The sequence below is a fragment of the Anabrus simplex genome, chromosome 4, assembly GCF_040414725.1.
Source record: "Anabrus simplex isolate iqAnaSimp1 chromosome 4, ASM4041472v1, whole genome shotgun sequence".
Lineage (NCBI taxonomy): Eukaryota > Metazoa > Arthropoda > Insecta > Orthoptera > Tettigoniidae > Anabrus > Anabrus simplex.
Window position 1 is genome coordinate 20680193 of NC_090268.1, and position 25535 is coordinate 20705727.

Sequence of the window (25535 nt, forward strand, 5' to 3'; positions counted from 1 at the left end):
AGATTTTAGGTCCTTCTATCGGGTACATCTTTTTTAAGCAATCTATAGGTCTTCAACTTCCGAGCCGTAGTTGTTAATCATTACTCAGCACAAACCATGCCTTAGCAACTTCTGTATTGCCACAGATATAATGAGACTAAGACTTCGGTGGAAGCTACATTTATCTTGGGCCTCTGCCAAGAGACAGATGAATATATAATGCATCCATAAAAATCAATAGGTGGTCTAAAGGCCGTACCCAGGAAGTTTTTGCTGGGGAGGTGGGGGTTAGAATTTTTCTGGAGCGGTTCCAAAACGATAACTAGGCCTATAGATTCAAATAAAAACGTTATATTTTAAGTTATAAACTATGTCTTCTTCTTATTCTTCCACTTTTCCCACACTTGTGGGTTCGCGGGTGCGAACTGCGTCGTACGCGAGGATTGCCCTGTTTTATGGCCGGGTGCCCTTCCTGACGCCAGCCCTACTATGGTCATTTGGGGAGAAGTCGCGTTCATGTGGGGTAAGAGGTGCTGCTGCGCATGCGCGAACCTCAAGTCTCAAGGCCTGACCATAAACATCGGTTCCGTTCGCGGTGATTCTTGTGAACTAAGGTGCTGCTGTAAAGTTTCAAATTGGTAGTGCAATTGCTCTTTTATTATTATTATTATTATTATTATTATTATTATTATTATTATTATTATTATTATTATTATTATTATTATTATTATTATTATTTATGACAATTACAGATTTTATGGCGATCCTCCGTGGCTCGGACGGTAGCGCGTCGGCCTCTCACCGCTAAATACCGTGGTTCAAATCCCGATCACTCCATGTGAGATTTGTACTGGACAAAGCGGAGGCGGGACAGGTTTTTCTCCAGATACTTCGGTTTTCCCTGTCATCTTTCATTCCAGCAACACTCTCCATTATTATTTCATAGCATTGATCAGTCATTAATATATAAATCACCTTGGGAGTAGCGACCCCATTGTAATAACAGCCTATATATGCTTCATTCATTGCATCCCTGTCCCGGTCAAGGACTGGAAGACAGATTGTAGGTTATCATGACAGATTTTATGGATGGTCTAGTGAAAAAAGGCAGGTCCCATGTTGCTTCACAGACCCATTTACACCACATAATGAACACGCATCTCTTTCAGGAAGCTCGCGCTGTTTATCACGACTAATGTTTGTAGCTTAGTGGAGTATCTGTTGCTCGTGCCGTATCTACAAGCCGCCGTGACTTCTCGTGAGACGCAGATAGTAATCACTAGTGCGTGTTTCTGTGGTCGTTGGTAGTGTGCTGTGTTCACTGAATATGAAGAGGAGAGAATGGCAGACACAAACACCCAGTCCCTTAGCCGGACGAACTAATTAGAAGCTATTTAAATACCAAATCCGGCCGGGATTGGTATCCGGGACCCTCTGAACCAAACTGCTGTACGCTGACCATTCAGCCAAGGAGTCGGACTTATAACATATGTTCTAGACAATAAAACAGTTTTCAAACATATTTTGAGCACTACGTTTTTAAGTTGCTCTACGGCGCACTGTCACAGATAGGTCTTATTCTTTGATTATTATTGTAAGCAAATACATCGCAAATGGGAAATATCCCGGTGGCAATGGTCGCTTGCAGTAGTGAGATAATAAAGTAAAGTAAACATTATTAGGCCTATCCAATAACAACAAACGAACAACAAGAGTACAACAAGCAATTCCATGGAAAGAAAATATGACAAGAAATACTAATAATAATAATAATGTTATTTGTTTTACGTCCCACTAACTACTTTTTAAGGTCTTCGGAGACGCCGAGGTGCCAGAATTTAGTCCCGCAGGAGTTCTTTTACGTGCCAGTAAATCTACCGACACGGGGCTGTCGTATTTGAACACCTTCAAATACCACCGGACTGAGCCAGGATCGAACCTGCCAAGTTGGGGTTAGAAGGCCAGCGCCTTAACCGTCTGAGCCACTCAGCCCGGCACAAGAAATACTACTAGCTTAACTAAATATGACAAGAAATATTACTAGCTTAACTATCTAAATCCAGCGTCATTACATGCAAACTCACACCAAACTTAAGTATTTTCAGTGCTAAACACTACGGCTTACAGTACTATAGGTTGAGCTTACTACTAGCTTAATATTACAAGTGATAATAAAGTGAAGTTAAACCATAATTACCCTACAACAACAAAAATAACAACAACAACAACAAGAATACAACAAGCAATTCCATGGAAAGAAAATATGACAATAAATGCTACTAGCTTAACTTTCTAAATCCAGCGTCATTATATACAAACTCACACATAACTTAAGTATTTCCATTACTTAACACTACAGCTTACAATACTATAGGTTGAGCTTACTACAAGCTTAATATCACAAGTGATAATGAAGTGAAGTTAAACCATAATTACCCTACAACAACAAGAACATCAACAACAACAACAACAAGAATACAACAAGCAATTCCATGGAAAGAAAATATGACAAGAAATACTACTAGCTTAACTTTCTAAATCCAGCGTCATTACATACAAACTCACACACAACTTAAGTATTTCCAGTACTTAACATTACGGCTTACAATACTATAGGCTGAGCTTATACTAGCTTAACATTACAAGTGATAATTAAGTAAAGTGAAAAACATAACTACCCAACAACTACAACAACACGAGTACACAAAGCAATTCTATGGTGATAATGGAATATGAAAAGGGTAGGAGTGGGAAGGAAGCGGCCGAGAACTTAATTAAGGTACATCCCCAACAGTTGCCTGGTGTGAAAATGCGAAACCACCGAAAACCATCTTCAAGGCTGCCGAGAGTGGGGTTCGAACCCGTAACCACACTGCTAACTCGCTCGGAGGACTTTCATTCATCTCAAACACTAATTATTTGATTTCAGTAACTGTACGAGCATTCTGGGAGAATACATACCGGTACTATACGAAGGCTACTTAGAATTATTATTCACTTGTTCCATTTTCAACATCATAATAGGCATTATCAAAGACTCGTTCAGCATTCTTCGCCACCACCTTTATGTCTCATAATTGTTAATCTAGGCCACTTTGTGTGATAACTCCGTATGAATGTGTTGCATTACGTGATGTCCAAGCAGTTTTTTTATTTATTTATGCATACGAATAGCATCTTTTTTTTTTACAAAATTGAGGATCGTTGAGGTCACACACAATATGTGCGCTGATATTCTTGTGAATATATATATATATATATATATATATATATATATATTAACTGGCATTCAGTCCTCATATATTTCTCCCAAATAACACTCCAATCGCTGAAATGGCAATCTATATCTATATATATAAAATAAGAGTTTTATCTGTACATTGCTCAAAATTTGAAAAGGATGGTATTTCTGTGTCAGTCATGTCCATAGTAACAAGGAAATGCATTTTTTAATTTTCCGTAATGTCTGTCTGTCTGTCTGTCTGTCTGTCTGTCTGTCTGTCTGTCTGTCTGTCTGTCTGTCTGTCTGTCTGTCTGTCTGTCTGTCTGTCTGTCTGTCTGTCTGTCTGTCTGTCTGTCTGTCTGTCTGTCTGTACACGCATCACGAGAAAACGGCTGAAGAGAATTTAATGAAAATTGGTATGTAAAGTCCGGGAATAAGTCGCTACAATCTAGGCCATACATATTTTTTTCACGCTGAGAGAAATGGTAGTTTAGGGGAAGGCCTAAAATTTAATTCTCAAATATTTATATTATTATAGGTCCTACCTTAATGAAAACCGGTAAAGTTTTAAAATAAGTTGCTACAACATAAACTATAAATAATCTTATTCACTCTAAAAGAAATGGTAGTTTAGGGGAAGGCCTAAAATTTAATTCTCAAATATTTATATTATTAGTGGTCCTATCTTAATGAAAACCGGTAAAATTCTAAAATATGTCGCTACAACATAAACTATAAATAATCTTATTCACTCTGAAAGAAATGGTAGTTTAGGGGAAGGCCTAAAATTTTATTCGCAAATATTTGTTATTAGTGGTCCAATCTTAATTAAAATAGGTATGGAAAGTCGGCGAATAAGTCGCTACAATCTACGCCATAAATAATCTTATTCACGCTGAGAAAAATGGTAGTTTAGGGGAAGGCCTAAAATTTGATTCTCAAATATTTGTTATTAGCTGTCCCATCGTAAATGAAATCTGTATGCAAAGTCGGGGAATAAGTCGCCACAATCTAGCCCACAAATAACTTTATTCGCGGTGAGCGAAATGGCGTTTAGGGGAAGGCCCAAACTTTAATTCTCGGATATTTGTGTTATTAGTAGTCTTATTGACAATTACTATATAAATAAAGTTACATAGTATTACATTTACGATCATTTGTGTCTTATACATTTTGACCGTACCGGCTATGATAACGGAGATATTCATGAATATGGATTTTTGTTGCTAAGATCATATCAGCGCCGTCACGAGAAAATGGGTTAACAGAATTTAATGAAAATCAGTATGTAAAGTCGGGGAATAAGGAACTACAGTCTACGCTATAACTAATTTTATAAGACGGCCTTATATTACAGAGTCGAAAGAAAACTGAACCTGAAGGCCTACAATACAGAAAACTCATAACATTGATCAACAATAACATTACATTGACCATTGTTTGTTGTGATTCGCTTTGTGTCTCTGTTGCCATTCATCTCCAATTGATGGGATTACTGCTGTATATCGAGTTTTTTTTTAATTTGCTCTACGTCGCGCCGACACAGATAAGACTTATGGCGACGATGGGATACGAAAGGGCTAGGAGTGGGAAGGAAGCAGCCCCTACGTTAATTACGTTACAGCCCCAGCATTTTCCTGGTGTGAAAATTGGAGACCACGGAAAACTATATTCAAGGCTGTCGACAGTGTAGTTCCCGGATCCAAGCTCACAGCTATGCGCCCCTAACCGCACAGCAAACTCACCCGGTCGTACCGAGTATAACAGCCTACCTGAAAATTGGCGGGAAGTAGCTGGGGAGTTAGATAAATTTCTGATACTACTGATACGTAACAAACAGGTTCATCATAGCATTCGAGCTATTCAATTCCTACTCTGAGGCACTGATTGGAATGAGCAGTGTGCATATTTAACGGAATAATGGCAGAGAAGTGTTCACGGCTGTTTGCGGTCTGGTCATTGCAGCACTGAAACTTTGGACTGTTAGATCGGCACCGTAGTACTGTTTGTTAAAAGTGAGAAAATGTGCGGTTTATTAATTTGATCGAGTATTTTATATAACATTGCTTTTAATTACTACATTCCTTCTGACGACTTCAGGTAGGAAAACCACAAAGACAGTCTTTCTGAGAATCCCGTAGCGAAGCACGGGTACATCAGCTAGTAGTGTAGGCCTATATAAAATACAGAGTTTTGTCTGTACATTGGTCAGAATTTAAAAAGAATGGTATTTCTGTATTGGTCGTGTCCACAGTAACAAGGAAATGCACTTTTTAATATTTCGTAATGTCTGTGTGTGTCTGTCTCTATGTCTCTATGTATGTACGCGCATCACGAGAAAACGGCTGAAGAGAATTTAATGAAAATCGGTGTGTAAAGTAGGAGAATAAGTCGCTACAATCTGGGCTATAAATAATGTTATTCACGGTGAGTGAAATGGTAGTTTAGGGGAAGGACTAAAATTTAATTCCCAAATATTTACATTATTGACGGAGCTATCGATAAATATTCCATAACTAAAGTTATATAGAATTAAATTTCCGATCATTTATGACTTATATATTTATACGGTACCGGCTTCGATAACAGAGATATTCATGAATTTCGATTTTTGTTGCTAAGTCCACATCAACGCCGAACCTCGAGAAAATGGGTGAACAGATTTAATAAAAATAGGTACGTAAAGTTTGGGAAGAAGGTACTACAGTTTAAGCTACCTTATAAATAATTTTTATTCACGCCGGATGAAGTGGTAAAAAAAATGAAATGGTGTATGGGTTTTAGTGCGGGGAGTGTCCGAAGACATATTTGGCTCGCCAGGTGCAAATCTTTCGGTTTGATTCCCGTAGGCGACCTGCGCGTCGTGATGAGGATGAAATGATGATGAAGACGACACGTACACCCAGCCCCTGTGCCAGCGAAATTAACCAATGATGGTTAAAATTCCCTACCCTTCCGGGAATCGAACCCGAGACCCCTGTGACCGAAGGCCATCACGCTAATTATTTAGCCATGGAACCGGACGGTGAAATGGTAGTTTAGTGGAAGGTGACTAAAATTTAATGTTTTAAGTAAGTATCGAAAAGTATTACACAACAATTATTAATGCCATACAGCTTTACCATAACGACTATGATAATAGTCTTTTGTTGCTTAGCCCATATCAACGCCGATCATTGGTAGCATGAAAATATTGTTTAATCGTGTTTACTGGCGATGGTTTTTGTCGTGATTGTCTTAAGGGGTAAAACCGCGTTGACATCGTTCCGTATTGACAAGGAAAATTGTGAAGAATATTATGAAAATGAGAATGATCCATGTAAATGAACGATCGCTTGAAGAATAAGACAATAACAATACATTGATCATTGTTGTGGTGTGATTTGTCTCTTATGCTGTCACTCATTTCCGACGGATGGGCTTACTGCTGCGATGCGAGTAAAACAGCCTGCTTGAGTATTGGCGGGAAGTAGCTGGGAGTTAGGTAAGTTTGTGATTATACCGCCGCAGCAGCTAGTTTCCATATAACACTTGTCGCAATATTTTTCAACCTTTTTATTTTAAATGTAAGTTGAAATATATGAACCGGGCAATTTTATTCGTGAATCAGGTAAGTACTTGATCAAAACTAGCACATTTCACAAGTAAGAAAACGTTCTCGTGAATCATACCGCGTCTGGCTGCGAGATAGGGATAAAACCCGGTGTCGACACACGGCCTTCTCCTGTCGAATAACACCAAGGGGTCTGCTCAAGGCTTAACGTCTCCATCCGACGGACAAAACATTACCAACAGCATCATATGCCCTCACTTCATATGGAATTAAATCCAGGCTTTAGGCACGCAGTCTATAAATAATTGTATACCGCCACCTCTTTTACCCTGCCGGCCAACTTTCTGATGGTGAAATATTTTTTCCTCTAACGGGGCTGGAACCTACTAACCACCGTCTCAGACCATAGAGACGTGACGCTAACAGGCGGGCATTTTTTAAGTAATCGACGTACGTATTTAAACGTTTAAAAAAATGCTATTTTTTCGGGCCGTCGACCTCGAAAGATCTTTCGCCCCTACTTGCACCATATGTTATGAACCTGAGTGTAATTGAATCGTTTGTTGCAGAAACAGCACTTCTCCACTTTTTGACACTATATGAGTTATTAATACTGTCATGATTAATGCACGAAGGGCTATCATTCTGTGCAGAAAAAACACTTCTACCATATATCTCTGCCTGTCAGTCGCGAATGAAAGTTTCCGTTTTGTGCAGAAAGAACACTTATCCTGGAGAGGTGTTGTTTTTACTTCAGTTGAGTCACTAGGAAGAGGTGTGAAAAGACATGCAAAAGTCGCGTTTCATATAAATCAATTTATGGAGTTTCAGTATGAGGCAAATCATGTCTTAGGAAAATACTGTATTGATGGACAGTGCGTTCATACTTTCGAGTTGCTTATTTCTGCAACCCGTCTCTCTGTGTTATCAACTAGACTTGCTTATCCATAAGGCTGTGTTCCATTAAATGAAAAGAAATTAGCAGACATAAAGAAGTTGGAATATTATATACCTGAAGAACACCATGAGTTTTATAATGAACTGTTTGCATGGACAACGTCAGCGCAATAGAAGTGAGAAGCATTGTTCAAAGATAAGAGACTTACATGTTATTTGTATTATATTGTGTTGTTTTGTTTTATATATTTTTTGAACTTTGGAAAGAGACATAAAAGGAGTATTCTTCTGTTAATTTTTCTATACAATGTGGTATAATCATAATATGTGCAAATGAGTAAGTCTGACAAATAACTATTAAATAATGGGTTTAAACACTGTATTTCCTAGGCACAAAATTTGTACTTTATTTAATAAAGTTCCTTTTGAAATTGAAATGACGTTAAAATCAATGTTACACTTCCTTATATTCTCATTAATGGTGTTTGTTGCAGAAACAGCACGTCTCCACCACTTTCAACAAAGTCTCTAAAGGAACGTATTGGACTAATTCATACAAACAACCTATCTGTCATAGCCATTTCAACAGTAGAATAAGCATAATAAATATCGGAAGGATAGAAATGACATTACACACTACAGACAGTGTTTCCTGTTTTCTGAACAATTTGGTACGTTGGAGAAGTGTCGTTTTTGAAACAAACGATTCAATTGTAATTGCGGAAGTGTAAAGTGTTGAATGTGAGAAAAGGAACGTTAAAGACACCCAGTCCCCAGGCCAGGGATATTAATCATTTACAATTAAAATCCCGGGGCCGGTCTATTTAGATGTTAACGTGAATAAAAGACAAGGGACTTCGCTTGATTTTAGTATTAAGAAATGTATTTGTAACGCATTAACTAGTGATGTGCCCAACTCAAAGCGATCTCCAAGCTAAGTAAAAGCAGGATAAAACTACTAGCACATAGAAGTTTACGCCATATTAACTATTAATATATATTTTATTTAAATTCTTGAAATTAAACAAATGGACTGGTCAAAATGACCGTCCAGTTAGGGGCTTGCAACCAGGAAATAGTGGATTCGAACCCCACTGTCGGCAGGCCTGCAGATGATTTTCCATGGTTTCCCATTTTCATACCAGGTAAATACTGGGGTTGTACCTTAATTACGGCCACGCCCACTTCTTCCCACTCCTAGGTCATCGTCGCCATGAGACCTATCTGTGTCGGTGCGAAGTAAAGCAAATTGTAAATATATATATTTACGAGTAGATTTCTTATAGAAAAAGAATGTACCAGGCCGTGGTCTCCCAGTCGTTGAGAACCGCTGACGATCAATGAACGCACACAAGATAGCACAGAGCAGCACGGGACAGAGGGAAGCGGTAGGCAACACGCACGGATGTCACGTTACCATTTGGTCGATTAACTCCCTACTCCAAGTGGTGTTGCTGGAAGAAACTACTTCACCGGATTAGCTAATTCTTTACCATATCTCCGCGCTATGTGCCACGGGAATGGAAGGAAGACTGTGATTAGACGGCTTTGTATATATGAAGTGAAGTCTTGGCGTTGAAGCACGAACGAGTTTGAAAGGATAAAACCAAGACCGACTACAATATATCAGACCGTAATATCAAAACCAAGATGGTGGACGTCGTGGGCGCAGTAGCTGCCGACTGATGAACGTTAGCGTAGCACGCAATAACTTCATTTCGACGATAAACCAACTCACGGTTTTCGGAGATGCCGGAATTTAGTCCCGCAGGAGGTCTTTTACCTGCTAGTAAATCTACCGACACGACGCTGACGTATTTGAGCACCTTCAAATACTACCGGACCGAGCAGGGATCAAACCCACTAACTTGGGGTCAGAAGACCAGGGCTCCAACCGTCTGAGCCACTCAGCCCGGCGTCACATTAAATTACTTGTGTTAATACCACTGAAAGAGCTACACAATATATGGTTCAATCCGCCAGAAATTACGAAAAGATCACGTACATATTTTGCCAACGGTGGTAATTTAACATGATAAATATAACGTCATAGGGAAAATCACTGTTGCACTTATGGAAACGCTTCGCCAACAATTACTCATCACATTTAATCAACTAGAATCACACGTATTCTGCTAGAATAGATTAACAACCCCACAGCAAAGGAGAACAACACGCTGATTATTTAGAAATCTCACTTAGTCAAATAACGTTTTCTCTTAGATTTCACTTCGCTGGATAGATGGAAAAACACTATTAAACTGTTAAAATGATATTTATAACATCATTTTGAATGTTTAAAAATTTAAGGAGCGATATTCCTCAATTTCTTCACTCCCATGAGAACTATGAAACATAACGTGTTGCCTTAATTTCAAAGTGGTGGAAAATTTCTAACGCTCAGCACTCAATGAAAGGGAAGTACACCCGAAATGATTATGCCAACCCAATGAACGGCCCTGGTGATGTTAAGCCTTCCTTACTGGAAAATCTTGACATATGGTATAGCACAACTTCCAACTATGATGGTAAACTTAGTAATGGTACGTTCAGACACTAAATATATAATAGTATGTTCCCCATTGAAGAACATGAGTATAAAACTCTATTGACTCTAAACAATGATGCCTTTAACCTACATGGACGAGCATCAATTTGGTGTAGACTACTTGATAATAGATATCCACAACATGAATCGGAAGGTATTGGTACAATAAAACCCCTGCGTTACGAACGAAGCTAATCCCTGCAAGTGACTATTTCTTTTGTGTAAGTGTACAGATTGCTCCATCTGTCACACTGTAAATTTTGTTATCCTCCAAGATCCAGCCAAGTGGTTCTGCAGGCAAGCACAGATTCTTGCAAAATACAATTGCATCTAAATCACGCAACACTTTGAAGCACGTTAGACACTGATGGAACATCACCGTATCAATTATCATCTATCTAAATGAATTATATTCGAAGAATACGAATAGGTGAACCATTTAGAATTAGAAATAATGTCTTCCATAACCTCATACTTACTATCAGATGACATATGCATACTACTGCTTAGTAAAAATATTCAAGATATATGTTCTTAATCCACTTCTCTCTTAATGTTTTATTCCTTAGAAAAGTAAAGAATAGTTGTATGAGAGGCATTGCCATATTTCGATTTAAATTCGGTTCACAACACGATCAAAACCAACACATCCTCACATGACCTCGCATAATTACAGATTCTAAGTGACCACTGACCCATATAAATACACTCACACACTTATATTCTACAATGAAACTAATATGTACTGTCAAATTTTATGAAATTACACCGACTGAATAAGAAAACAAAAACGAATAGGCTCACCATTTTCGGTTGGAAAGAAATTTCCCTAACCACAAATTCTGGTTACACACATACGACAGTTTGGTCTTTGACTATTCACTAAAAATACCATCATATACACTCCTAAGAATACAACGTACTAATAAACCGATATAGATTACTATTTTACCAAATATATACTTTATACTTCAATAACTCGGTCAAAATAACACTCTTTAACAGAATGTAAACACAGATATGTACCAAACACATGTCTCAAATGCTCGCCCACGAAGGCGCCATTTTCCTCCCAATCGATAGTAGCATTAAGGTCTGATATATTGTAGTCGGTCTTGATAAAACTGGCCTAGGTCATATGCTGCAAACGAATGGGCACTTGTAGCAGCTACGTTGCCATTTATATTTAAAAAATATGCCAGTTTCTTCAAAATAATGAAAGCTGTTGAAACGTGAATTGATAAATTTTCAATGCTTTCGTAAAGGCCCATTGAAGTTTTTATTTCGGCCACAATAGGTACCTTCCTCACAAGCAAGTTGGAGCTGGTGATGAAACAATTAGAGATGTGTTACGTCTGAAATGAGCAGAGACATGGTGTTCCAGGGGAAAAAAAAGAAGGAACAGAAATACGTGGAGTGTTTTGAAATGCGGTGTTGGAGAAGAATGGAGAAGGTCAAGTGAGGAATGAGGACGTCGTGAGGAAAGTCAACGACCAGAGAATTGTTCTGCAGGAGATGTTACCACAGTCTAATATACTGTGATGTTACGGAGACAAGCCAGTTGATGATATGATATTATTGAAGGTCAGGTTGATGGAAAGAGAGGAGAAGGAAGAAGGAGGATACAGCGACCTGATGATCTCAAGAAAGGAAGGAATATGAAGAATCAACAGTTAAAATAAACAGCGAATGGGGCAAACTGAGGATATAATAATAATAATAATAATAATAATAATAATAATAATAATAATAATAATAATAATAATAATAGGTAGGGCTACCTACCATATATTTTTTAGAACATTTTACATTATTTAGTGCTGAAACTTCAGCACAATCAATCAATCAATCAATCAATCAATCAATCAATCAATGAATCAAGCAATCAATCAATCAATCAATCAATCACCACTGATCTGCCCGACTAGCGTTGTCTTGTTTAATACTTTTTACTGTCTCATGTGCCATGGCTTATTTTCCTTTGAAGTCATCATGAAACTCCTTCACCTGACTTCATTCAGGTATTAGATTGCATTAAATATAAATCCATTCGACTGAATATTTCATTATTTTATTTTCACTGAAAATTACATTTCAAAGATAGGTAAATGTTAAGAATAAGATACTTTTTGTTTTAACCCAATAAATTAGTAAAATACATCGTCGTAGAATTAATAGTGACACACTTCTTTATTAGAGCGTAATACTATGTTCCTAGATTTTCGATCAATTCCTTACATGTTAGAAACATTAAAATATGTTAGTATGTTGTCTGACGAGCCACAGAAGTCGTGTTCACGTGTCATAGGTTCGCCATGCCTGCCCTAGCCTTTTTTTAAAATTAATATATACATACTTTATATTTAGATTCACTAACTTCCAAGGTCTACAGGGTTGAGCAATGGAGCTTAGGTCATTAAAGTGCATGCAGATGTTACTGGAGTCACATTTGTACGAGTCAGATATGTTCAATGGAATTAATTCATAACAACAAGATGTAAGTGTCGGATAAGATGATAATTATTATCTTTAGAGTACAATGTTCTAAGAATGCTTTTGAAGAATACAAGTATCAAAGTCTAAACACGTGTAGAGTGCAGTGAACTCATGTTTTGAGGTGACATCTATATATATATAAAATAAGAGTTTTGTCTGTACATTGCTCAGAATTTGAAAATAATGGTATTTCTGTATTGGTCATGTCCATAGTAACAAGGAAATGCACTTTTTTCTTTTCCGTAATGTCTGTCTGTCTGCCTGCCTGCCTGTCTGTCTGTCTGTCTGTCTGTCTGTCTGTCTGTCTGTCTGTCTGTCTGTCTGTCTGTCTGTCTGTCTGTCTGTCTGTCTGTCTGTCTGTACACGCATCACGAGAAAACGGCTGAAGAGAATTTAATGAAAATCGGTATGTAAAGTCCGGGAATAAGTCGCTACAATCTAGGCCATACATAATTTTTTCACGCTGAGAGAAATGGTAGTTTAGGGGAAGGCCTAAAATTTAATTAGATAATATTTATAGTATTAGTGGTCCTATCGATAAATACTACATAACTAAAGTTATATAGAATTAAATTTCCGATCATTTATGCCATACATTGTTACCGTACTGACTCTGATAACACAGATATTCATGAATTTGAATTTTTGTTGCCAAGTCCATATCAACGCCGAGCCACGAGAAAATGGGTTAACAGAATTTAGTGAAAGTCGGTATATAGAGTTGGGGAATAAGAAACTACAGTCTAAGGTATAAACAATTTTATTCGCCCTGTATGAAATTGTAGTTTAGGGGAAGGCACCTAAAATATAATTTTTAAATACTTATGTTATTGGTCCTATCGAAAAGTACTTCATAACAAAAGTTATAGAGAATACAGTTTCCGACCATTTATGTTTTATTCAATTTCACCGTACCGACTATGATAAGAGTGGTATTTCAAAGTCGGAAGAAAACTAAATGTGAAGGCCTACAATACTGAAAGAGCATAACATTGATCAACAATAACATTACATTGACCATTGTTTGTGGTGATGTTCTTTGTTTCTTATGCTGCCGCTCAACTCGGATAGATGGGATTACTGCTGCGTACCGAGTATAACAGCCTGACGGAATATTGGCAGAAAATAGCTGGGGAGTTAGAGAACTTTCTTCTTTAGTATGTCATTCCTCTGGTTCATGCATTTTCTGATACCGGTCTGCTGGTACGTAACTCGCTGGTTCATCATAGTATTCCAGCTATTCGATCCCTACTCTGACGTGCTGGTTTTAATGAGCAGTGTGCACTGTTAAGACAAAGGTTCACTTAGTAGTAGTAGTAGTAGTAGTAGTAGTAGTAGTAGTAGAGACCGAGCTCGATAGCTGCAGTCGCTTAAGTGCGGCCAGTATCCAGTATTCGGGAGATGATAGCAATTTTAGGGGGATGTATATTAAGTTGTTTCGATCACCTTCTATAATTTGCTTACGGGCGACTTTAAAATTGTTGGCATTGATTTTAAGAGTAGGTTCGAACTCCTCTGTCGGCAGCCCTGAAAATGGTTTTCCGCGGTTTCCCATTTTCACACCAGGCAAATGCTGGGGCTGTACCTTAATTAAGGCCACGGCCACTTCCTTCCAACTCCTAGCCTTTTCCTGTCCCATCGTCGCCAGAAGACCTATCTGTGTCGGTGCGTCGTAAAGCAACTAGCAAAAAAAGTAGTAGTAGTAGTATGACCTGGTCTAGAATTATAATTTAGGCATATTCCAAATTATAGCACCGCAATTCACTAAGTAACTCAAAATTCAACCCTGAAAAGAGCCGTTTCTTAAAAAGGGCTTCTTCCTCCTCAATTTTATTAAATTCTACATTCATTTTATTCAAAATTAGCAGTGAAGAGGGGGGTTCTCCTCTGGCTTGGAGGAAGAATTTGCCTCCAAGCCAGATAGATTTTTCCGCCGCCAGTGTAGTGAATTGAGATTTTCCGACTCATTGGGTACTCCTAGGAATCATTAGTAAAAGGGCATAGTTTTTGCCCTGGGAATCTTCACTATTCGAACCCCCCTTCCCCCGAAAAAAGACTAAGAGTGTTCACGTATCACGGCTGTCTGCGGCCTGGTCGTTCCAGCTCTGGAACTTTGGACTGTTAGATCAGCAGCGTAGTATTGTTCGTTAAAAGTGAAAAAATGTGTGGTTTTTCATTTGATCGAGTATTTCATGTGAAATCATTGCTTTTACTCGCGCCATTGCTACTGGCGTCATTCTAATGACCTATGTTCATTTCAGTTGGAAAAAATCATTAAGACAGTCTTTTTGAGGATGTAAAAAGGCAGATGGAGACGGAGTGTCTGCCATTATAGAGAAAACTCCAACCTGATTGTAAATTATGGTAGGCAAGCGGGCCTACCATTACAATGAAAATTCCCTAACGCAGTCTTCATATGAGAAAAGACGTTTGGTGATTTATCCGTCGCGTTTCTAGGGTAACAGAAAGAGCTATGCAATTTAATACAGTCTTGCTCACAACGTGTACTCTACCTAACCTACAATTCTGCATACAATCTAGAATTCCGTAGCGAAGCACGGGTATATCAGCTAGTTGTTAATAAAATTACAAAGAGGTATTGACGTTATACATGGTAGAATAAGGAGCCTGTAAGAAAAGAAATACTGAAAGTTGAAGATTATGATCAGTTCCTCCAAATGTAATACGGACACATTTTATCATATGCGATGGACAAGATTCATTCGCGGACAAAGAAAAACTTGCTCACTTCTGCACAGTATAGGGATTTCTGGTCATTTGTCATGGATTTACTAACCCACCTTTCCCTTCCTACCTTTCCTGGGGCCTCAGCGAACGTACGTCCGGGATGATGAACACACCTGAAGTGAGGCCACATTTCCACTATTTTGTCTACAAGTTACATTCTGTATGTTAACAATCACAAGTTTCATTGAATGATTTATTTTACAACGCCTTTCAGAGATTTAGCTCCAACGTGAGCGAGTGAAAATGGTGACTATTGTTGCTCTACTTCAGCGGTCCTCGAAGTGGGGGTGGGGGGTGCAGCTGTGATTGAGATATTTCATATTCTGTAACGAATATTGCTAACCTCAGATTCTCGCATCCATGAACCTGGGCAGACCGGGCGAGCTGGCCGTGCGGTTAGGGTCGCGCGACTATAAGCTTGCATCGGGGAGATAGTGGGATCGAACCCCACTGTCGGCAGCCCTGAAAATGGTTTTCCGTGGTTTCTCATTTTCACACCAGACAAATGCTGGGGGGCTGTAGCTTAATTAAGGCCACGGCCGCTTCCTTCCCACTCCTAGGCCTTTTATTTATTTATTTATTTATTTATTTATTTATTTATTTATTTATTTATTTATTTATTTATTTATTTATTTATTTATTTATTTATTTATTTATTCATTTATTCATTCACGAAGCACAAGATACAGCTACACTGAGCAAATTTCACTTGCACTGTCAACAGACTATTTAACAAACGTAAACTTTCATAATAAAATATAACAAACATAACAAAATATAACAAGATCAGGTACACATCCTACTAATAACTGTCCAAATCGAAAGCCATGGGAATGTCCATGTTCATAGCCAAGTCGTCGTGGGTCAAGATGGCGGTATAATCCCTTCACATCAACTTATCTTTAACATACTATTTACACACCTCTCGAATACACTTTTATTTGATGCTATATCAAGCTCTTGTCTCCTATTAATATTGTTAAAGAGTGTTGGGAGGCGGATTAGGAAAGATCGTTGAAGTATTGAGTGCTGAGTGTGGGGAATGTGGAGAATTCTTTGGTTCTGGTGGAGCGGGAAGGAACGCGGAGAGAGAAGAGAGAAACAAGATGTTCCGAGCGGTAATGTCCATTTAAGATCTCGTGGAGGAAACTCAGGTCAGCTACCTGTCGCCTGATGTGCAGCGGTGACACATTAATTGCCATTCTGCTGCGTAGACAGATTTCTGAGCTTGGGGTTTCTGTTTCTTACAATTGCAGCAAAGAAGGACACTGCTCTGTCTAACTGCTTAGTATTGGAGGGGGCGGCTGTTGTCCAAATCGGAGAGCAGTAGTTTAAGAGAGGTTGAACGATCGTGAGGAAGAAGTGACGAAGAGCAATGGGGTCAGAAATTTCTGTGAAGCGATAGAGAATGCCTAGTTATTTCATAGCCTTGGTTGTATATGTTTCTACATGGGTCTTAAATTGTAATTTTGTATCGAATATTACACCTAGATCACGCTGTTGCGTAACTACGGTGATGGGCTTGTCGAGTGGGTAATATGATGTCGGTAGAGGAGATTTACGTAGTGTTATGGTCATGTGGCTGCATTTTTGTGGATTGGGGATAAGTTTCCAAGTACGGCACCAGTTCGAGAGGGCATTAAGTGAGGACTGTAGCAGAGCTGCATCTGCTGGATTCCTGATCTTCCTAAATATCTTGCAGTCGTCAGCAAAGAGTAGGGTATTCGCTGTTTCGTTGAGTTCGGACGGCAGATCATCCATAAACAAAGAAAACAGCAAGGGGCCAAGAGTACTGTCTTGTGGGACACCGGAGGTGACTGGTAACCATGAGGATGAAGTGCCTGATATTACCACTCTCTGCCAACGGTTATGTAGGAAGCCAGCAAGAAGGGTCAGAAGACTGCCATGTATATTAAGTCGTTCGGAGAGTTTATGGAGCAACAGAGTATGGTCAACAGAATCGAAAGCTTTCGAAATGTCTACGTAGCAGATATCCAGCTGTGATTTAGCTGCAATGGCGTGTGATGCAAAGCTATGCAGAGTGGCCAGGTTTGTTAGACAAGAGCCACCTGTGACGGTGCGACGTAAAACAAATAGCGAACCGTCATTCAAGATTAATGATCTCGTACATATGCTGTCTTATTTCACAAGAAGTGACCAGTAGATCCTGCCAGCACGTATTCTGAGCAAAGATGCGGGTAACATTTGCAACGCAGCACCCTCTCGCTCGCCACCCGAGCGGTATCACCTTACCAAACAAACATTTATTAACAATAAGCCGCTTAACAATGTGATCGCCACTTCCTCTATTTCTGCCATTGTCATCTCGATTTCAGCCAGGCCTTTGCAGTCAGTTGAAGGTCAGTGAGCGAACAGGTGAATTCTAGTGCGTGTTTAGTGGATTTACAATAAACAATACAAGTATCACCATACCCATGAATAAGTGGTTTATTATCTGTGGTAAGAAGACACACTATGAAAGTGATTTATTGAGTGCTTGCCCTCCATCGAAAATATTCATTCGTAATAGAGAACAAGATTCGAATTTAATCAAAGTACATTGTTCTTCCGCATCTACCTCTGCTGCCACCAGCAACATTAATTCTACACCCAAAAGCAAAGTGCATAAATATCAAGATGATTATCTGACATTAGGCTTTACCAGCAATCTCTTGAATGATCAGGAACGACCTCAATGCGTTCTTTGTTTGGAGATTTTGGCTAACGACAGTTTGAAGCTTGTGAAACTTAAGAGACACTTGCAGACAAAACATCCAGACTGTGTTAGTAAACCTATAAAAACCGGGTGAGTTGGCCGTGTGGTTAGAGGCGCGCGGCTGTGAGCGTGCATCCGGGAGATAGTGGGTTCGAATCCCACTGTCGGCAGCCCTGAAGATGGTTTTCCGTGGTTTCCCATTTTTACACCAGGCAAATGCTCGAGCAGTACCTTAATTAAGGCCACGGCCGCTTCCTTCCATCTCCCAGGCCTTTCGTATCCCATCGTCGCCGTAAGACCTATCTGTGTCGGTGCGACGTAAAGACCCTAGCAAAAAACGTATGAAAACTTTAAGCATCATGAGCAACAACTACCAGGAAATGTCAAATTCCTTGGAAAGCACGTAATAGTTCCTAAAAAACACTAAGATCATCCTTCGAGGTTGAAGCGAATGAACATGTAATATCAACTTTTATAAGGTTTTATTAACCTTAAGACGACCAACTGGTACACAAACAAATTCAGTGGCAACGGTAACATCTGACTAGTAAGTGTCAGGGAAAATATACAAAAAAGGCAACTTTAAAACTGGATTAAGAAGTGTCGAAGAGATCACACAAATTATAATTATAGTTATATCATTCAACCCCACCTAGAGAATAGTCCTTAAGATGGGCAGGACAGCGACGGGTTCTTTTGCTGGGTCTCGCTAGCTGGTCAGGGGTGGGAGAGGATGTTTCATCTGACCTTGATGATTCAACAGATTCCATCTCGCATGGAGCTGGAACTGAAGATCTGGGTGATGAAGCAGGGGTGTGGCAATGTTCTGAACTTCCATGGGAATGTGGTCCATCTATTACTCCTCCGGCATCTTCTTCCCCCCATTTCTTCAGAAATGCCTATCGGAGAAGGCAATGGTGCCAGGTCTCTAGCCGAAACAGGAGTTTCCCTTCCATCTTGGTGTTGTATATGAGCATACTCGGGATTTGTTTCAAGAAGAGTAATTTCTTCCACGAGTGGCCCATACTTCGATTGCCTTACATGCTGTCTTAGGATTACTGGACCTGGAGTCTGAAGCCATGAGGGGATCGAGTGTCCATAACTGTATTCTAGTGCTTAAACATCCGCTCGTGGGGAGTTTCATTGGTAGTAGTACATAGCAGTGATCTGACGGCATGGAGGGCATCATGTAAAACTTCTTCCCACTCTTGGATATCCAATACCCTCGACTTCAAGGCGAGTTCTATAGCTTACCACACAACTCCAACATATTTTTCTGCTTGGCCATTGCCTCTTGGATTGTATGGAGTCGCCACACCAACAGCCGTGAATAATGTTTTCAGTTCTTGGGACATGAATGCCGAGCCTCGATCAGAGTGAACATATGAAGGTAATCCAAATATGGAGAAAAGTTGCTTACGTTTAGAAATAACAATGGACGAGGTGACATCTGGGCAAGGAAAGGCGAAGAGAAATCTGGAATATTCATCACCTAATATGAGGAGATAACGGTTTCTAGATTTGGATGGTCGAGGTCCCTTGAAGTCCACGTTGATGCGCTCAAAGGAACGGGTAGCTTTGACGAGATTACCTTAATGCCTGATGAATCTTCGTTTCAATTCAGCACAAATTTTACAAGGTGATATGACCGTCTTTACATCTTGCAGTGAATAAGGCAAGTTATTCGACTTAATAAAGTTATTAAGCCGTGTTATACCAGGGTGACATAAAGCTTCTTGGAGGATATTCAGTTTAAGTCCGCAACACTGAACAGCCAAACAAACTGTGGAGAAGGCATCTGCAGCTTTGTTATGTTGTCCTGTTCTGTAAACTATTTCATGATCAAAACACGAGATTTCCAGCCTCCAGCGCAGTATCTTCTCATTCTTCACGTTACCAAGATGTCTAGTATCAAACATAAAGGCTACTGATTTATGGTCAGTGAGGAGCCGAAAATGTCTTCCTGGCAAGTAATGTCTCCATTTTTTCTCACATCCAATGATAGCCTGCGCTTCTTTCACCACGGATGAATGTCGCTGTTCAGAATGGATGAGTGTGCGAGAGAAGAAAGCAAAGGGGCGTCCATTTTGTGTTAGTGTTGCCCCAATAGTGTGTTCTGAAATATCAGTCTCTACAGTGAACATAGCTTTATCATGTATAGCTGAAACCAGTGCATTTTAACTTCATCTTTCAGTGCTTTAAATGCTTTAATAGCTTTGTCATTTAATGGAAAACTATCACTCTAGAGGTTATGCATTTTTCTGGGAAAATCTTGGGATGAAGTTGGCAAAATGTGCCCATCGCTCTTCGAAGAGAAGCAGTGTCAGCTGGTAATGGGAGCTCTTGTAAAGGTGTCAATCGATTGGTATTTGGGCGAATTTCATGACTGGAGATGATATCACCCAGTAGCTTTATTGTTTTGACCGAGTAAACACCCTTCTTCTTGTTTATCGTGAATTCATACTTTTCCACGGCTTTCAGGAACTTCTTCAAATTGAAGTCGTGTTCTTTCTTGATCTTTCAGGAACTTCTTCAAATTGAAGTCGTGTTCTTTCTTGATCTTGCCACCCACAACGATATCGTCTAGATAAGCAGTAACCACAGTAAGTCTTTCAATTTCGACGATCGTATCTAATGTTCTTTGGAAACAAGGTACTCCATTTGTGAGGCCAAAAGGAATCCGCTTGTACTGCCAAAGTTTACCGTATGCTTCGAATGCTGTGTTATGGTGGTGGTGATGGTGGTGATTATTGTTTTAAGAGGAAGTACAACTAGGCAACCATCCTCTATATAACACTAATCAGAGGGAAAATGGAAGGGATCCGACACTTCGAAAAATGAAGATATCGGCCAAAGGAAGGCAACGGCCACGAAGGGCGTTAAAATGAAAGAATCCCTAGCCCTCGCACACCTAATAGCGTCGGGGTCGGAAAAGAACAAGAGTGGACCAAGGGAGGTCGGATCGGATAGATGATAGTGAGGAGCCTGGCACAAGTAAGTGGAAGCAATGTCAGGACTCAGCTGAGGGCCCCGTGGACGCCAACCCACGCTCCAAAGTTCAGAGCCCCTAGGGCCCCTTTTAGTCGCCTCTTACGACAGGCAGGGGATACCGTGGGTGTTATTCTGCCGCCCCCACCCACAGGGGGGCGAATGCTGTGTATGGGCGATCCTCCTCACAGATGGGGATTTTATGACAGGCGTTTTTCAAATTAACTGAAGTAAATACTTCATAATTTGCTACCTTGTTGACTATATCCTCGATACGTGGGAGTGGGTAAGCATCTAGCTCGGTATATTGATTTATTGATCGTGAATAGTCAACTACCATACGGTGTTTGTGGATTTCTCATTGAGTGACAAGAACCTCAGCATGCCATGGAGAAAAGATTTCCTCTATAACATCCTCATTCGAAAGTTGGTGAACTTCTTGTTTAATGAATTTGGTATCAGTTGCTGTGTGGCATCGGGACTTTATGGCGATTGGCTTCCAACCTGGAAGTATATTTCGGAAAAGTCGAACAGGTTCGACCTCGCGACTATTAAGCCGCGATACTCAGAGGTTCTCTGTAACCCCCAAACTTAATTTCTACAGATGAATGGCGGCCAAGGATATCATGACCTAAAATGACGTTAGAACAAACGTCTTTCAAAATGTTAAGTTCAACATCTTTGTAAATATGGTCTTCAATTCTTATCTCTACAGAGCAGACTCCTTTCACTAAATAGCTAAGCGACGTTGAATCCATAGTGACAGTCAGACCATTAGCAGAAATATGTACTCTGAGCTTTTGGACCAGCTTCTCGGAAATAAAACTTGTTGATCTGCCCGTATCAACAAGAGCGTTGGTCTTCATTCCATTCAAACGGATGGGTATTATAGCTTTAGATAAACACTCCATTGTAGAAATAGAAGCTAAAAGTATGGTATGAAAATGGTAAGATTTGGCGGAGCTTGAAGATTTTGAACTCTTACACGCCTTTGCGTAGTGGACGATTTTTGAGCAGGCGCGACAATTAACCTCCCTTGCTGGGCAAGAGTTCCTGTTGTGATAATTAAATCCACAGAAGTAGCATTTCTTTGTTGTTGCAGCGACAACCTCACCTGATATTCCACTAACCGCCGAGCTATATTCACGTCTATCGACGATTGGGTGAGATGAACTAGAGAAACGATGCTCCTGGACAGTGTTGACTAAAACAGGTCTTTGGTATTGAATAGATTGTTCCAGTGCCGACTCTAAAGCCTTTGCTTTAATCGAAGCCTCCTCAAGAGTATGATTAGGATTCTCCAATAACCTCTGACGAATGCTTGAGTGGAGAAGGACGGCAATAAAAGCATTGCGAATACAATCGTCTCTGTTCACTTCTGCCGTCTCAGCTTTAAAATTACATTCCTTGCTCAGAAGCTGTAAAGATTGCATATATATCGATATAGTTTCGCCAGATAGCTGCTTCCTAGTTGTCAATTTGTGTCGGGCGAATATTTCGTTCACAGGTTTGGAAAAAATACTAACCAACATACTAATAGCGTCATTATAAATCTAAAATTTGCCCTGCAAATTGATGACAGTACTGATACCTAAATAGTGCCCAGCTTCTTGTTTTAGTACGCTACTGTCATGAAAATGAAATGCACGAGGATTTTCTATTTTGTAAAGCTCTGAAAGGGAGGACTACAGGGGAAGATATATTCCCTCTTGTGAATTCCTTTTTCATTGACAACAATCTGCCATGGACCAATTGTGTTGGTATATGTACCGACGGGGCAGCGGCATCTACTGGAACTAGAGAGGGGGTTCAGAACAAGAGTGTCTTTATAAAATGCTATTTGCTCGGGGCGTCGAACTATAGAGATCTTACTAATTCTGCAAAATTCACACATTGCATGATACACAGGGAGGCACTGGCTTCAAAAGTATTACAACCAGAAGTCAATAAAGTGATGAACGATGCAGTCAGTGCTGTAAATTTTGTGAAAGCAAGAGCATTAAACAGTAGGTCATTTTCATTTTTTTCTAGGAGTTGGGAACTACACATGATTCGCTTCTATTGCACATGGAGGAATGTTGGTTGTTTCGTGGTCGAGTCCTTCGTGGCGTTGTGGAGCTGAAGAATGAACTTCGTTTTTTCCTATTGGACACCATTCCTACACTCGCAGCACTCTTTCTGAATGAAAAATAGCTACCTGTGCTACCTGGCTGACGTATTTAAGAAACTGAATGATCTTAACGTGCCAGTTCAAGAACGAAAGAGTAATATTGTCTTTCTATGCGAGGAAGTGCTTGCGTTTAAGGGAAAACTTGAACTTTGGAAAACCCAGACGGACAAAGATGTTTTCTTGTCTGAATAAATTCCTGGAGAAAAGTGAGTTAGATTTTGTTAAAATTAGTGGAATTGCCATAGCAGACATCGAAAACCTTCATCAACAGTTCGAGGGTAAATCTCCAGAACATTTAGCTGAGTATGACTGGATTTGCAGTCGGTTGGAAACGAACGTAACAGCCCACTTGTCAATGGTAGAACAGGAGGAGTTAATATAACTCTCGTGAGGCAGGACACTTTGAAATGGATTTAAATCAAATTCTCTCGAAAATGTTTGGGTGCAGATTCCGAATAAATATCCCAGTTTATCAAGAAAAGCAGTTGACGCGTTATTACCTTTCGCTTCAACTTACTTATGTGAGTCAACATTCTCTGCAAGGGAAGGGGATCTGCGAATTGCAGTTTCAAGTATCCATCCAAGACTGGATCTACTTTCATGACAAATTCAAGCTCACCCATCGCACTAACTCAGTAAGTGTCAGCAAATTGCCGAATTCTGAACCATGTATATATTTTCCTTTTTGGGTGAAGAGTTTAAAGATAACATTTTTCAAATTAACAGTAAAATATTGAAAACTATATATGGTATATTATTTCTACAGTCATTTATGTAGTTACGAGCATTCATATAATGAAAAGCATTCTAAATTAACTAAAAGCAACACAGGTGCCACAGTAAAAGAGCTGATTAGTGAAATCAACAAAATGTGTTCAATTCCAAAAATTGCACATGCAGCCGTTGTTTTTTTATAAGCAAGTCGTAGTAGTTAATTTTCAACACCTTGGACTAATATAAATGCATGATTTTTTTACAAAAATTTGTTGATGTGCTCTAAGAATAGTAAGTAAATTGTGCGTTAATATTATTATTATTATTATTATTATTATTATTATTATTATTATTATCATTATTATTATTATTACCGTGGTTTGGTGTATCAGCAGAGGTGAAAGAAGGTGCCGGGCGAATGGGTCTAACTACTTGACAAGAAAAATTTAAACTGAAATGGAAGGTTATATTTTCGAAAAGCAACAAGTTAACAAATTCTCAGTTAGTGAGATAACAATTACATAGCAAATTAAAAACAAGACTTTAGAAAAATCCAAGACTTCAAATCCTTAACACACTTGGGCTACCAGCCCCTAGTTTTACAATCTTTGAGCTTCCAGATCAAACTTTACAGAGGAGCATAAATTTACAAAAGGGCAGAAATACCTGGAGCACTTGCTCCTTAATTTACAATATCAAGCCTCCTAGAGGCACTTTCCCAACACAAGAAAAGAGCTGACACGCTCTCAGGTTTTTCTAGCCTATTCCAGGCAATACCTAAACTTACAATACTTGCCCACAAGACACAACTTACAAAAAATGAAACAGGCGTATCTCGTACCCAACATACAGGGGCCTTCGCAGAAAAGAACAGGTTAAGTAAATGGCCCGAAATACCGAACTGAATGGAGGCGTGTATTTGCACTCCTACACATGCATTCTTAAAACCTAAAAGGCACTAGGCCGATGACACAGGGGCTATTCCCAAACTATGGAGGTGACTCGTATAAGAAAGAAATTTTGAAACATAAAGGAAGAGAAGACAATCAGTTACCAAAAAACGTAATCACCTCAAACCAAAATGAAAGGGAGCTCGAGAGGGTAAATCACTCTCTATCCCCGAATTACAGTTACAGATTTTATGAAGTTTTTACATAAACCGGCAGAGAATCACATGTTTAGAAAAGTAGGTTACATTGTAAAGGTTTCGGACCTTTCCCAGGGGTTAAACTGCTGAGCTAGCAAGAAATAAAGATGTTAAACGGCCATTACCTTGCTGAAGACCTGCTGCCTGATGACAAAGGCACCTCTCGCCTCCTGCTTCACGTATACACAGTTAGATGTTGATCAAGTGGCCAAGAGACGTGAAAATCCGCAGTTTATAAACCCTCGGGGAAAGTTGGAGACCTTTCATGAATAAACAAGCCACACCCTCTCACTTTTACTGGTAGATGAAAAGTTACACACAAAATCGAAGAAGAAACCTGAAAATTAATTACCGTA